Source organism: Notamacropus eugenii, chromosome 2 (genome assembly GCF_028372415.1).
Source record: "Notamacropus eugenii isolate mMacEug1 chromosome 2, mMacEug1.pri_v2, whole genome shotgun sequence".
In the NCBI taxonomy this organism is placed as follows: domain Eukaryota; kingdom Metazoa; phylum Chordata; class Mammalia; order Diprotodontia; family Macropodidae; genus Notamacropus; species Notamacropus eugenii.
Window position 1 is genome coordinate 172,211,485 of NC_092873.1, and position 15,980 is coordinate 172,227,464.

At 37.2% G+C, this 15,980-nt stretch overlaps 1 protein-coding gene across 10 annotated transcripts in view; it reads left to right on the top strand.

Annotated features, from left to right (window-relative positions):
- FUT9 (fucosyltransferase 9) overlaps positions 1-15,980 on the top strand; it is a 246,318-nt gene that overhangs the window by 85,849 nt on the left and 144,489 nt on the right. The window contains exon 1 of one of the 10 annotated variants that reach the window (XM_072642871.1): positions 1,837-1,893. The exons of the other annotated variants lie outside the window; for them this stretch is intronic. The gene's annotated coding sequence lies outside the window, so the exon portion shown is untranslated. Of the gene's footprint in view, positions 1-1,836; positions 1,894-15,980 lie in introns of those variants that run through there. 10 annotated transcript variants of the gene reach the window in all.

Genomic DNA, 15,980 nt, shown 5'->3' on the forward strand with positions numbered 1-15,980 from the left:
TTTTCCTGAAACCTCCCCTTTCCAGTTGTATTGATATACTCCCTTATGCTATTGAATTGGCATTCCCAAACCATTAATCTGACCATGCTCTTCCCCTATTTAAGAAAATTCAGTGATTCCTGATTATCTCTGAAATAAAATATAAACTCATATTTAAAATGTAAAATCCTTCACAAACATGCTTTAATCTATTTCCAATTCACATTACCTCCTATTACTCTGCATTCTAATCAAATTGACCTACTTGCCATGACACTCTATCTCCTACATCCATTCCTGTACACAGGCTGTCTCCCATACTTGAAGACTTACCCTCTATTTCTGCCTCTTAGAATCCTTTTCAGGGCTTAACTCAGGTACTACTCTCTAGCCCTTTTTGGGATTTAACTCTGGTACTACCTTCTAAGCTGGGATTTTTCAGATTCTCCAAAGTGTCAGTGCTCTCTCTCCTTCACACTGAATTTATACTTTATATTTATTTTTTTAAATTAATTTATTTAACTTTTAACATTCATTTTCACAAAATTTTGGGTTCCAAATTTTCTCCCCATTTTTCCCCTCCCCCCACCCCAAAACACCAAGCATTCTGATTGCCCCTATCACCAATCTGCCCTCTCTTCTATCATCCTTCCCTTCCCTTGTCCCCATCTTCTCTTTTGTCCTGTAGGGCCAGATAACTTTCTATACCCCTTCACCTGTATTTCTTATTTCCTAGTAGCAAGAACAGTATTCAACAGTTGTTCCGAAAACTTTGAGTTCCAACTTCTCTTCATCCCTCCCTCCCCACCCATTCCCTTTGGAAGGCAAGCAATTAAATAGAGCCCATATCTGTGTAGTTTTGCAAATGACTTCCATAATAGTCGTGTTGTGTAAGACTAACTATATTTCCCTCCATCCTATCCTGCCCCCCATTACTTCTGTTCTCTCTTTTGATCCTGTACCTCCCCAAGAGTGTTGAGCTCAAATTGCTCCCTCCTCCCATTGCCCTCCCTTCCATCATCCCCCTCCCCACCCTGCTTATCCCCTTCTCCCCCACTTTCCTGTATTGTAAGATAGGTTTTCATACCAAAATGAGTGTGCATTTTATTCCTTCCTTTAGTGGAATGTGATGAGAGTAAACTTCATGTTTTTCTCTCATCTCCCTTCTTTTTCCCTCCACTAAAAAATCTTTTGCTTGCCTCTTTTATGAGAGATAATTTGCCCCATTCCATTTCTCCCTTTCTCCTCCCAATACAGTTCTCTCTCACTGTTTGATTTCATTTTTTTAAGATATGATCCCATCCTCTTCAATTCACTCTGTGCACTGTCTCTATGTGTGTGTGCGTGTGCGTGTGTGTGTGTGTGTAATCCCACCCACTACCCAGATACTGAAAAGTTTCAAGAGTTACAAATATTGTATTTCCATGTAGGGATATAAACAGTTCAACTTTAGTAAGTCCCTTATGACTTCTCTTTGCTGTTTACCTTTTCATGCTTCTCTTCATTCTTGTGTTTGAAAGTCAAATTTTCTTTTCAGCTCTGGTCTTTTCATCAAGAATGCTTGAAAGTCCCCAATTTCATTGAAAGACCATTGTTTCCCCTGAAGTATTATACTCAGTTTTGCTGGGTAGGTGATTCTTGGTTTTAGTCCTAGTTCCTTTGACTTCTGGAATATGATATTCCACGCCCTTCAATCCCTTGATGTAGAAGCTGCTAGATCTTGTGTTATCCTGATTGTATTTCCACAATACTTGAATTGTTTCTTTCTAGCTGCTTGTAATATTTTCTCCTTGACCAGGGAACTCTGGAATTTGGCCACAATGTTCCTAGGAGTGTCTCTTTTTGGATCTCTTTCAGGAGGTGATCTGTGGATTCCTTGGATACTTATTTTGCCCTCTGGTTCTAGAATATCAGGTCAGTTTTCCTTGATAATTTCATGAAAGATGATGTCAAGGCTCCTTTTTTGATCATGGCTTTCAGATAGTCCCATAATTTTTAAATTGTCTCTCTTCCAGGTCAGTTGTTTTTCCAATGAGATATTTCATGTTATCTTCCATTTTTTCATTCTTTTGGTTTTGTTTTGTGATTTCTTGGTTCTCATAAAGTCATTAGCCTCCATCTGTTCCATTCTAATTTTGAAAGAACTATTTTCTTCAGTAAGCTTTTGAACCTCCTTTTCCATTTGGCTGATTTTGCTTTTGAAAGCGTTCTTCTCCTCATTGGCTTTTTGAACCTCTTTTGCCAATTGAGTTAGCCTATTTTTCAAGGTGTTATTTTCTTCAGCATTTTTTTGGGTGTCCTTTAGCAAGGTGTTGACCTGCTTTTCATGCTTTTCTTTCATCTCTCTCATTTCTCTTCCCAGTTTTTCCTCTACCTCTCTTACTTGATTTTCAAAATCCTTTTTGAGCTCTTCCATGGCCTGAGCCCATGGAATATTTATTTTGGATGTGTGGGATACAGAAGCCTTGACTTCTGTGTCTTTCCCTGAAGGTAAGTATTGTTCTTCCTCATCAGAAAGGAAGGGAGGAATTATCTGTTCAGCAAGAAAGTAACCTTGTATAGTCTTATTTTTTTTCCCTTTTCTGGGCATTTTCCCAGCCAGTGACTTGACTTCTGAGTTTTCTATCCACACCCTCCACACCTCCAGATTTGCCCAGCCAGCACTTAGAGTCTGAGATTCAAATGCTACTTCCCAGCCTCAGGGCTTTGGGTGGGGGCAGGGCTGCTATTCAGTGTGAGATAAAGTTCAGGTGCTCAGGTGGGGGCAGGGCCACCACAAGGGGCTCGGTTCCCTCAGGGGGTTTATGTGGAGACCTTCAAAAATGGATCCTGGCTCCTGCTTGCTTGGGGAGCCCCTGTCCACCGCTGCCCACCCCCCACCCCCCCACTGCTGCCTCCCGAGGGGGCCTGAGTTATGGGGACACCCCACTCCCCTCTCGACCAGCCAAAGAGACCCTCTCAATGACCCTTGTCACCTGTGGGTGGAGGGACCTGCGTGGCCACTGGACATTCTGTCCCTGAAGCCAGCTCGGATCTGCTCCTCTCGGTGCCACATGGCCAAGGCAGGGCTGGGCTCAGCTCCAGGTCCTGGGTGCAACAGGACCTTTCACATCAGGTTTTCAGTTCTCTCTGGAACAGAAATCTCATCCGTTTCATTGTTCTGTGGCTTCTGCTTCTCCAGAATTTGTTGGGAGTTCTTCTTTACAGGTATTTTATGGACTGTGGGTTTGGAGCTAGTGTATGTGTGTCTTTCTACTCTGCCATCTTGGCTCCTCCCCCTATACTTTATATTTAATGTATATATTTTTTCATATTTCAAATACATGTGTGTATGTGTGTATTGTTGTCATTTGAGTCCTGACTCTTTGTGACCCATTTGGGTTTTTCTTGACAAAGATTCTGTGTGTGTGTGTGTGTGTGTGTGTGTGTGTTTATCTGTTTACATATTACTTACTACCAGTGGGCACCTACATGGTACAGTGGATAGAGCACCAGTGCAGGAGTCAGGAGGACCTGAGTTCAAATCTCACCTCAGGCACTTGACACTCACTAGCTGTGTGACCTTGGGCAAGTCACTTAACCCCCATTGCCTCATCCTGGGTCATCTGCAGTCATCCTGATGAGTATCTGATCGTTGGATTCAGATGGCTCTGGAGGAGAAGTGAGGCTGGTTACATGCACAGCCTTCCCTCACTCAAAACAAAGTCAAGTGCAAGTCATGTCATCATTTCTCTGAGGGCATGGTCTTCTTCGGCAAGGAAGGACGAACACACTAAGGCTAAGGTATTTTAATACTCTTCTTTATAATGAGTGGAGAGAGTTTTATGTGATCATAGCTTAAGGGAAACTTTCAGGGAACAATATAGATATCACTCTTGTTAAAACTCAACATTTGAGTCAGGCAGGATGACTGAAGAGCATAGTGCACTAGATAAAACTAGATAGAGTAGGCTGCTAGTACAGCCTTCTGTTATCTTTTAGGTAGGAATTACCTTATGGGTAGGTGTTTAATTTCATCACCTTGGGGGGAGGTGGCAGTGGTAATGATTATTTTCTAATTTGATGCATTACTTGTTTGAGATAGTAAGGGATAGAAGGTACTATGAGATACAACTTCATAATCTATCTTTTCATCCATCTAGACCACAGTTTTCTTATCCATAAGACCACAATGTATATGCCCTCAAAGGTGACTTTTGGTCCTACGCTATGTGATGCTAAGAAGAAAACAATCAAAGAATGGGACAGGCTCCAAAATAGGTTAATATGAACCTTAATAGTGACTGATGCAAAGATAGGTGCAGGTGATGATGGCTACAAACCTGTGGGAAAATATGGTTTTGAATCTAGCAATCAATGAGGCAAAAGTTGTAAATTATTAGGAAATCTCATATGCATACATAAAATCAGTATGTTTGTGTATAATATAGGTGTATATATGTATATATGTTGATTTTGTGTATGCATATATGAGGTTTCTTACAAGTATACATATATGCAGTGTGTATATATTTTATATATATGTATACATATATATGTATGTGCATATATACATTTAGCTTATATGTTTGTTTATAATGAAACCACTGAATATTTATTCCTAACGTATCACAAAAAAATCAAATTGACTATTTTAGCAGACAGAAAATCACTGGTTACTGTTGTGTGTAAGTCTTTTCTGAATTAGCTGTCTGTGTACAGTATCAAATTAGAATAAAAGATGAGGCACAGTATATAATTATAGCAACTTGAACCCAACCTGATTAAATAAGGTGTTGACTCCACACAAATCTGAAACCTCACTGGAGAGCAAATACTCATCTCTGTTAAACAGAATGGTTAAGGATGCACCATGTAATCCAAGCTCAATGTTTCATAAAACATTATGAAGGAAGAAGATGGTGTGAAAAGAAGTTGAAAGGGGCCTACAAAAGTTTTAGTACAAGAACCAACTAAGCCAGGTTATTCTCAAACTGTTAAAACTAGGACAACAAATACACTTGAAATGGAACAAATCTATGAATGCACTCCTGCAGTGATTTGTTCTCATCAGTAATAATAGAAACAAAACATTTCAACTCTACTACTTTAATATCTGATATATATTCCATGAAGAATGATTAGATTTGATCAAATACACACAGAAAAAATTCAAACTAAATGCATCTCAATTTTAAAAGAAATCAGGGATATATTTTCAAACTGTCTCTATGGGGTGGGGGACGATTCCTGTGTAATTGAGAAGGTCACAGATGATAGCAGATGAAGGCAACTGATAAAACAATAACAACTAATAATCTATATGCCTAATTTCTAACTTTTATGAAGTCTTTATATGAATGTTCTATCCATACATTGAGGGTCCCCATAAAGAAAATGTGACAAGGATCTCAATGGCTTTTTTTTGTTTCACAAAAGTTTAGTTTAGCCATTCATAGAAGAAAAGCAAAATTAATAAAGATTGTATTTTCTCCAAATTGTGACATATATTTATGTAAACAACTCATTGAATAAAAGGAAGTCATGCTAAATTATATTTTGAAAATTTATCTTTAGTGATCTTATGCTACTTTCTGCCACAAAGGCCTCTGTTTTTTCTTACTACTTATCTTCTGGTGAGGGATCCATTTGAACCTTGGATTACCAATATTTCATAAGAGTAATAAAAATAAAATAATGGCTAGCATTTATGTCATATTGTAAGGTTGGTGGCAGAGTGCTTTACAAATATTGTCTCATTCTTGCTTCAAAATCACCCTTGGAGGTAATTGCTATTATTATACCCATTCAAAAGATGAGCAAATTGAGGCAAGCAAAGGATAAGTGACTTGCCGAGGCTCATACAGCTAATAAGTGTCTAAGGCCTGCTGTGAGACCAGGTCTTCCTGACTTCAAGTCCAGCACTCTTTCCACAGTTTAATTTATCAGGAAACCCAAATAGTGATAGAGATAGGGTGGATGTAAGCAGGCTATATTATTTTACCAGTGATGAACTAGACTTAAAAAAATCACATGAAAGACATCAGGATGTATGGCTTGAAAATGATGGGAACTAGGCATGTAGAGATGTTATTTATTGATCTGAACAAAATCATTTCACTGGTATCAGTTCACATAACAATGAAGAAGCTCAAAGTGAAGAATCTCCTACTGATGCATATTTGCAAATATTCTGCAACTTAGATTCTTAAAAGAGTTGCTATGTGCATTAAGAGTTTGAGTGACTTCACTGGGCTCAACAGGCCATATCTGTCAAAGATAGAACTGAACCCAGGACTTCCTTACTCTGAAGCTTTCTCCCTATGCTATGTGGTCTCTCATATGTAGAAATTGTGAGGGATGATAAATCCACAGAAGAACAGTAACCTGAAAACTATAGAGAAGACAAGGGTCAGAGCCTGCAGAGGGCTCAAAAAAATGACGATTGAGAAAAAACCATTGGATTGGGCAATTGGGACATCATGGTTATGTTTGTAGCCAATAGAGAAGAAACCAGTAGACAAGGAGAGATTGAAAAGAAGGCATATCGAATGACGGTTGGAGGAGAGGAGATAGAAAAGGGTCACTTATGCAGTAGGGCCACCTCATCATGTGAGATGGGTGAAGCAAGAGATGGTGGCAGAAGGTATCTGAATAAAATGAGATGAGGAAAAGGAGGAAAAATGGAGCTCTCACTGAACAGCTTAATTTTTTTCAGTAAAATATGTGGCAAGGTTCACAGCTAAGAGGCAACTACTTACTGATTAATGAAGAGAGAAACTTGGAGAATAGATGATGCAGCTCCATGCAGTGATGGAAAAAGAGCACAATTTTAGTGGCTATAATCTGAGCGGGGAACAAAGAGGGAAAATCTAGGACACGGAGTAGTAAATGGAAACAGTCTTAGTGAAAGGAAATGTGTTAATGTCTTCCAATTTGCATATTGTCATCATATAGGTGATTATTTCCTTGTAAGTCTGGCACTGATTCTTTTCTCAGGAGTCTATCAAGATGAAAAACCTGGGAAGAAATAGTGAAAAAAGATGAGACTTTGAATTACATTGGCTGGTTTATTCTACTGGACTAAGTGCTTCCTTCCTTCCTTCCTTCCTTCCTTCCTTCCTTCCTTTCTTCATTCCTTCTTTCCTTTCTCCCTTCCTTTTTTGCTTTCTCTTCTTCTCCCTTTGATTTTTTTTTTTTTGCTTTTCCCTCCCTTAATGTTCCCCTAATATAATATTAGAAAGAAAATTTTAACACCAGGAAAAGAGAGGCTAATGTTCATTATGGAATTCTACATGCTTCATGTTTAATACGAAAAACCAAACTATATGGGAAATTCAGCAAGCAGATAGAGACTTCAGAGAGTTCTAGTAGCTCCATAGATTTAAAACATAATCCTGGAAATCAGGCCCACTGGGCTCCACTACTGCCACCCAGAGTAGTTGTAGGCTAATCACCCAACCTCTCCTCTCCTTCAGCTGAATCTGGAGGGATAACACCACTGTGAAATACTTAGTGTCGCTTGAGTACTTAATGATAGCTAAATAAAACTGCCTTCATGTCAGGAATGGTCATGATCAGACAGATGTTGGAACTCCTCTTTGCTTTAGATGGAGGTGACTTGCAATAATTCCATTGAAACCACAGAGAAATTAATCAATATCCTAAATGAATAGGACATATTTATGTCAGGATCTTAATCCCAAGATCATAGAAGAGATTATTATTTGACAGAGGGAGGGGGTTAGCTAGTCTATCTTCACCAAATGTAAACTAAACATAAACTTACTAAAATTAAATGTAAAACATAAACAGTTGTTGAATAACCTATATGTGTTGTCTAATGGTGGACACAAGCAACATAGAAATACATGGAGAAATGTAGCTTTAATTAGTTGATTTCATCAGTGTGGGCAATGTTTCCACTGATTCAGATGACATTCCCTTACTATCTGGAGTTGAATAACTTTGTGAGTTACTGTAAGCACAGGATTAACAAATGAATAAACAATTAAAAGAAAAATGAACAGAAAGATAGATGATTGATAATAAATGAAATTATTCTCTTAGATTGTAAGCTCCTTGAGTGCATGGATTTGTCTTCTACCTCTTGCCTGGCACATAGTAGGTGCTTAATAAATGTTTCTTGACCAACTGAATAATGGCCCATCCTCTAGGAACGAGCATCTCTGCACTTAGCTAGAATGACCCTTCAATGACAAAATACAATTTGTTTTTTGGCCAGGACTTGCCAGAGCCTGAGGCTTATTGATATAACCTTTGGAGAACTCATGCTTACTTCCATGTCCTTGTGCGGTACAAGAGTAAGAATTTAGTTGAGGAGTTAGTGTTACCTTACAGTTATGTGACAGGTTGCATCTTGTTTGTCAGGATATTTCTCAAACAAAAATCAATAATGATAATTTATTAAGTGCCTATTATGTGACAGACACTATGCTAAATTCTGGGGGTATAAAAAGAGACAAAAGGCAATTCCTGCTCTCAAAAAGCTTACAATTTAATGGGGTAGAAAACATGTAAATGCATATAACAAAACAAGCTGCATAAAGAAAAAATAGGAAATAATTAACAGAGGGAAGGTACTTTAATTAATAGGGATTAGAACACTTTTTGTATGGGGAAAATGAGAACAGCAAAAAAAAAGTGATTAAAGGTCATAGAGTGAGTGAGCCTTTGGGAAAGTGATTACAATGTCATGGTGACTCAATTGAAGTGAGAATGGAACGAACCTCCTAGATTCACTTAAATATAGACCACATGCAGGAAACACTAGATCAGTATAGATTTGAGCCCCTTCTTGATATAGAACAAGACTTCTTAACCTTTTTTGTGCCGTAGACCCCTTAGAGAAAGGAAAAGAGAACAAGTAGTGTCTCCTTTGTGCTAGCCACTGTGCTAAGCACTTTACAGATGTCTCACATCCTTTGACAGCCTGATAAAGCCCGTGGAGTTCTCAAAATAATGTTTTTAAAGGCATAAAGTAAAATACATAAGAAGATTACTGTGGAAAACAATTATATTGAAATAAAATATCTCTTTTGATTCAGTCCTGTGGACCTATTAAGAACCTTTGCTATAGAATAACACCCATATCTTGTGCTTTAAAAAGAGTATTTGGTAAGCTGATAAATATCAAAAAGAGACAGAGGTCTTCTAATTATAGTGAAAAAAAAACCCACACACAATATAGAGGATGACTTCTCCCCGTTGTGCCTCAACAATTATAATGAAGTTAAAGGGGATGCTCTAGAGAATTCAAGCAAACAAAATATAAGCCCCACAAAATACAGCATTTCCCTAAATGTCCTCAAAAGACCATCTGTCATCTTTCACAGGTGCAAAATTTTCTTTTTAAAAAGGGAAATAAATTAGGCATAGCAGTCTAATTAAGGAAAGGCAAAGACTCATGGATAAAGCTTTGAAAAAGAAATTAATTCTACTCTCAGTTAGTCCTCTCACCCAAAATATTGCTGTCAGTTGTTTGTTTACCTGAAGTCCTTAGAGAGTGGTCCCAAGGATCAACTTTATTTTGACTCTGAAAATAATAGCCTTAAGTGTTTGACTTTCAATGTTGAATTACCATTTCTCTGGGTAGGGAAGTTATTTTCCCTTTATGGCCGTTCATGCTTGATCACTACACATATCAGAATCCTATTAGGACCTTTTCAAATATCAAGGTTTGCTGCTTCCTAAGTGTGCTCTCTCTTTTGTTTGTGGCCCCCAGAGTCCCTGAATTCATTTCCCAATCTGGACTGCAGCTAAGAATCCCATTTCTACCAAATACCACTTTTTAATGAATTGAAGTTTTCCACTCTGCCCACTTGCCTAGTTGGTAAACCCTTTTCTCCTCTAGAGTGGCCTGTGCAATCAGGTATGAAGAGACATGTGATGGCAGTGGATCCCTGCTGGCCCACAGAATAGGTTTCCTGTAGGGGAGATAGAACGTGCTCTAAAATACAAGCTGCCAACTCTTGCTTAGCACCTGTGCTCAACTAAAACTGCCAAAGCAGCCAACAAAAAAGAACATACGTCATCTTTATTTGTGGGTATCAGTGAGCCAAGCAATTAGGCAGGGGCACCAGTAAGTCCAACTCTTAACCCAGGGTGAACTAAGAAGGTTGATCTTGTCCTACAGCTTAGAAAGGCTTGTCCCAGTCCTCATATACAAAGACAAAAATGAAGCATTCCTTACGTGCATTCTCCTGGGCATTTCATGTAACCTTGCTTCAGTTTTCTCATCTGTAAAGTGGGAATGAGATTAACCACAGTATCAGAGGTTGTCATGAGGGTCAGAATGAGATAATGAATATAAAGTGCTTTGTAAATGTTTAAGTGCTATAGAAGTATATGCTATAAAAGTGTATAAGTATATAAAAGTACATATAAATATATAATATTATTGTTATCATAATGATCATTATTGGGAGGCATGGATATAAATAATGTAGTATGAAAAGAGATGGATGGGTTGCAGACTGTACTATTGAAGGGAATACTCATAATAGTGAAATCACATATCCATTTGAGTATTAATTATTACCTAGGTAGCTAGGGGGTGAAGGACATAAAGTGCTGACCCTAAAGTCATGAAAACCAAAGTTTAAATCCAGCCTCATACACTTATTAACTGTGCAAGTATCTAGGCAAGTCAGTTAAGTTTTGTTCGCCTCAGTTTCCTCTTGTATAAAATGGGGATAATTATAGCGCTTACCTCCCAAGGTTGTTATGAGGATCAAGTGAGTTAATAATTATAAAGCTCTTAGCACAGTGCCTGTCATATAGTGTTATATAATTATTAGCTATTATTATCATTATTATTAGTGTGAGCACTCCTCCTGCAAATCCAGATCTCAGTCTTATAAATACACTAGAATGGCTGGAACACAGAATATGTGAAGGTAGTAGGATAGAACAGGGGTGGGGAGCCTGCAGCCTTTAGGCCACATGTGACTTTCCAAGTCCTCAGGTGCAACCTTTTGACTGAGTCTAAGTTTTATAGAACAAAATCCCCTAACTTGGACTCAGTCAAAAGACTGTACCTGAGGACCTAGAAGGCTACATGTGGCCTCAAGGCTGCAGATTCCCCACCCCGGGATACTAGAAAGGTAGGTTGGATTCAGAAGATTAAGGAATACAGATACCAGGCTAAATAGTTTTCTTTTCAATATATGGGAAATAGATAATAGATAATATTGAAGGTCTGAGCTGGGAAATGGCATTGGAAAGGTTATTTTGGTAGCTCAGTTTTATATTTCTTGAAAAAAATTTTATTGAAAGTCAGCCAAAATATTATTAAGGTGCTACCCCTCCATTTCAGTACCTTGTTAAGTGCATTCTGTACAAGGCCCTGGGTGAGATGTAATCTTTATTTAAGCCACAGTTCCTTCCTTTGTGGAACTTAGAGTGGTGGAATTTGACACCTACAAAGCAGTAGCTGATGAGTACATCAGGTACAAAATAAAAAGTTTTAGGGTGAAATAATTGATGAGTGCCTGAGGTACAAAATAAAAAGTCTTAGGGTAAAATAAATACTCACCTCTGAATTTGGGAATTGAGGAAGTCTTCTTGATAGGGGCTTTTGAATTATTTGTTAATAAATCAAGATGGGGTCATCTCCAGTCATCCTGATATCTATAGCTTTCCACTGCACTCAGATGACTCCAGAGAAGAAAGTGAGACTGGTGACCTTGCACAACCCTCCCTCACTTAAATCCAATTCACTTGCAAGTCATGGCATCATCTTCCTGATGTCATGGTCCTCTTAACAACAACAATAAATCAGAAAGGGTAGAACAAAATGAGGGGAGCTAAAGTCCCACTAGACCAATCACACTTCCCTATTAGAGTTTAAGCATCTTGAGGGCAGCAGGCATAAACTCCTATTTGGTATCTTATACGTAGTAAGTTCTTAATGAATATTTGTTTAATTAAATTGGGTTGAATGCCAAAATTATGAAAATGTATCACTTGTCCTGGGTAGAATCAAAATCACAAAGCCTTTGAATTATATAGAAATTATTTTTTTCAGTGTCTTTGACCTCCTAGGAAATAAAACTTATTTTCTCCCCATTGTTGGCATTGTTGATATTCATAACTAAGTTGTCTATGTGGTCTAAATTCCAGTTATAGATTCTATTGATTTCTTAAATGGTTCCAGTTAACTTTAAGTAAATACTTCAGAAACAAACCTTTCATAAAAATGAAGTTTAAGAATTTATTATTGAATATTACTTTCTCTGAAAAGTCTATTATTTATGGTACTGTTTCTAAAAAGAAGGGTTTTAGATTGATATAGTAATACCATATAACTTTTTCCCCTCTCATAAAATTTAATTAAGATTCATTGACGACTTATCTGTACAAGGACTCTAACCCTAAAGGAGAATTAATTCTTTAACAACACCTGTAAGAATGTGAAAGTTATTTCTGTTACTTGTTTATATGTAAAACATCAAAAGTCAGTGCAGTTCAGGTAAATGGCAAACAGTAACCCCTCATATTTGACTTATTCCACAGTCACACCACTCACTGGTATTACGGAGAAGGTGTTTGACTATATCACTTCATTTCTCTGTGTCTCACTTTGAGTGTTCTTACTATTTAAATGCTTTGTCAATCTGGAAAATGAGTGGATTTTATGACATGAAGATAGTTTTCTCATTTTCATACTAAAAGTATACTTGTCTGGTTCCATGTGTCTTCCTCCAGCACTCTGTAACTTTTCTACTTTTCATAAACTGGGAATAACAGTTTCTGATTAACACATCTCAGAGAAAAATAGCAGACAAATTTTTCATTCTTAGTCCTAAAATTTTAAATGATATTATCAAAGTAAAAAAGGCTTAGCAAATTCATAAAAATGAGGAAGCCAGTGAACAACAAGAGAATCACAGTGTGTGTAGTGTGTTGTTTTGTTATTTTTTTGCACATTTCTGTGCTGTAGTATGTAAAAAGTATGTTGGATTTTCTATTCCCTGTAATGGACCTTATTTTCGCTGTGAAGGTAGAAAATAGGTCTTTTTTCATGCTCATATTCTGATTATTTGATAGAAATTTCTATTTGTATTGTCAATGTTAAATTGATATAGCACGTATCAACAGTATCTCTTTTGAGTTTCAAAATCAGCCTATGTGGGTTGGCTCCACGAGTATTGTTATTAGCAATTTTTGAAATGAGAAAACAGATGTAGAGAGATTAAATATTTGTCTAAGGTCAAACGGTAAGTGTTGGTTGGAGGGGTGGGGGAGAAGGTGGGGTATTCAAACTGAAGTCTTCCTGATTCCAAGTCTAGCACTATTCATTACTCCATGCTCTCTCTCACCAAATTCAAAGTGTAGACAATACATTCACAATACCCATACATACATACATAACACACACACACACACACACATATATGCCCATGTTGAATTATATATAATGCACGTACATATCCCATGCTTATTTGTGCATATACACACAATATTCACATATGCTAGACATGTCTACATACATACATGTATATATGTATATGTGTGTGTTCTATATATAAATATTGAGATATATGCATGAATATGGTTATAAATGTGTATGTATACAAGGAGAAGTTTTTAGATGAAGTTACTTTCTTATGAATACATGTAATAATAATTAGCATAGGCTAGAAAACTTGGTGGAAGAGCCCATAATCTCAATCACTCCTCTTTTCTTGGTCTCTGTCTCTCTCTGTCTCTATCTGTCTCTGTCTCTGTCTCTCTTTCTTTCTCCCCCCCACACACATACAGATATGTAAACATTACTTATAGCATTATATCAATTGAATTCTAAACTAGCCATTGAAATTGTCATATGATCTTTAATAGAAAAGTCAGTGGAAAATTAATAAATAATATTCAGTAGTTCATTTTTTAAATGTACTGCATTCAGTGAAAATTGTTTTAACTTTCTTTGTAAGCTAATACTCAAACCAAACAAAATCAAACCAAACCAAACCAACTATATGTGTATTTTTACCTATGAATTTACAGGGATTTAAAGTACACACATTAAGTGACCACAAAAAGCTAAGGAGGGTATTGTTCTTTGAGACACTGTTGCTTTTACATACTTTTATATTATATCTTTGTGTTCTTAAAAATAAATATATCACATAGAACTATGTATAATAGATGTCATGCTGTTAAATGTTAATGTTATTAATTCTTGAAAACTTTTTAAATAATAAATTTACTTCTTTCCAGTAGCACAACAGAGAAATATTTATATATTTAAATATGTCTCACACTTCGGCTTGCTCAGGATAATCCTTTATAAAAGTATAACAGAGCAAACCAAAACCTCAGTTAGCAGTTTTTTAATTGCACAAAACTGCATGTACAAATAAGAATTTAGTGTCTTTTGAAAGGATGTCAGTAATTCAGTGTCACAGTGTTGAAGAGAAAAGCCTTTGTCATTTTATATTTCCTCTTTTACTTAGCTATGAACTACCAGTTACCAGTCCTATTCATTGATTTATCATTTTTAATTATGTTTGATCTCAGAGGAAGTATGCATTGAAGTGTCTAGGTTGGCAGGTAACACCCTGAGTTTTCTAGTGTAGTTACATTCTAAACTTCGATGGCAGTGAGTTCCTGGGAGCTGTCACACTGCTGTGTAACCAGTCCTACCTATTTCATAGTGGGTCAGTGGTGTATGAGAAATCTATGATCAAAAGATACCAAGGCTTATAGATTTAGTGCTGGAAGGAATTTGAGAAGCCATGTAGTGTAATGTCCTCAGATTTTACAAATGAGAAAACTCAAAACCATGAAAGTTAAATGGCTAACTCCAGGTCACATAGGCATCAAGTAGTCAAGGCTGGGGTTCTAACCTTTGTCTTCTGATTCCAAATTCTGCTCTTTCCTCTGTACCACGCTATTTCTACTTAACTGTGGCTGCCTCTTTGCTACACACCATGCCTGCTTTCCAAGAGAAGCCTAGAGTACACCCAGAAATTATGAAGATATATAACATGGCAGAACCTGTGCATGGGGGTAGCAATTCTCTGAATAGGAATGTGTTAGGAATCTACCAGCTCATTTACAACATCCAACCCCAACCTGAGAAAGAATTTTATATTATCAAATGACAATTGCCACTTAAAGTGACTATACACATTGCCTTGAAATTATGTATATAATTATAATTCCAAAGGATAATATATATCTGTGTGAATGACTGTGGAATTCCCTTGTATATTATTTCAGTGATATGCAGAGTTAGAAGTACTCAATAGTACAAATTTGACAGGCTGTATAATGGCCTTGAAAAGATCTCTTTGAAATATGTGAACATGATCTATGCTCACTCTAAAGAATGGCATGTATCATCAGTATTATATCTATTACCATTAATATGATTGTTTGAGGGAAAGACAAAGAACGGGGATAGGAGTATGAGGGATAAGATTGAAATATGAAGGATTCTTGAGCTTAAAGATGACCAGGATAGGAAAAAGGAGCTGAGGCACCCCAGGAGAGAAGGAATACTTTGCGGGGAGTGAGGGAATGCTAAAAAAGAGGAATTGGAGGTATAGGAGGAAATTTATGAATGTCATCTTTCTGAAACTGATAGTCTTAGAGAGTTACCAATGTCACTGAGAGGTTAAGTGACTTGTCCAGGGTGTCAGAGGTTGGACTTGAACCCACAGATTTTTGGTTTCATGGCCAATTCTCAATTTATTATACCATAGCTTCTGTCTCATACATACATACATACATATATACATCCAAATGAATGTGTATGGGGTCTTTAGGGAGGACTATCACTTCTGGTGTGAAGGCTTGTGGAACACTTAGAGCTTGGTCAGACATCAAAGATGCCAAGGTCATCCACTTCAACCCAAGCCATTGCCAGTTGTCCTGACTTTCGTCCTACCCACTGGACTTTGATGACTCTAGAAGAGAGAGTGAGGCTGACAACTTGGTACAACTCTACCTCATTCAAATATAATTCATAGGCAAGTCAAGATATCACCCTGTGA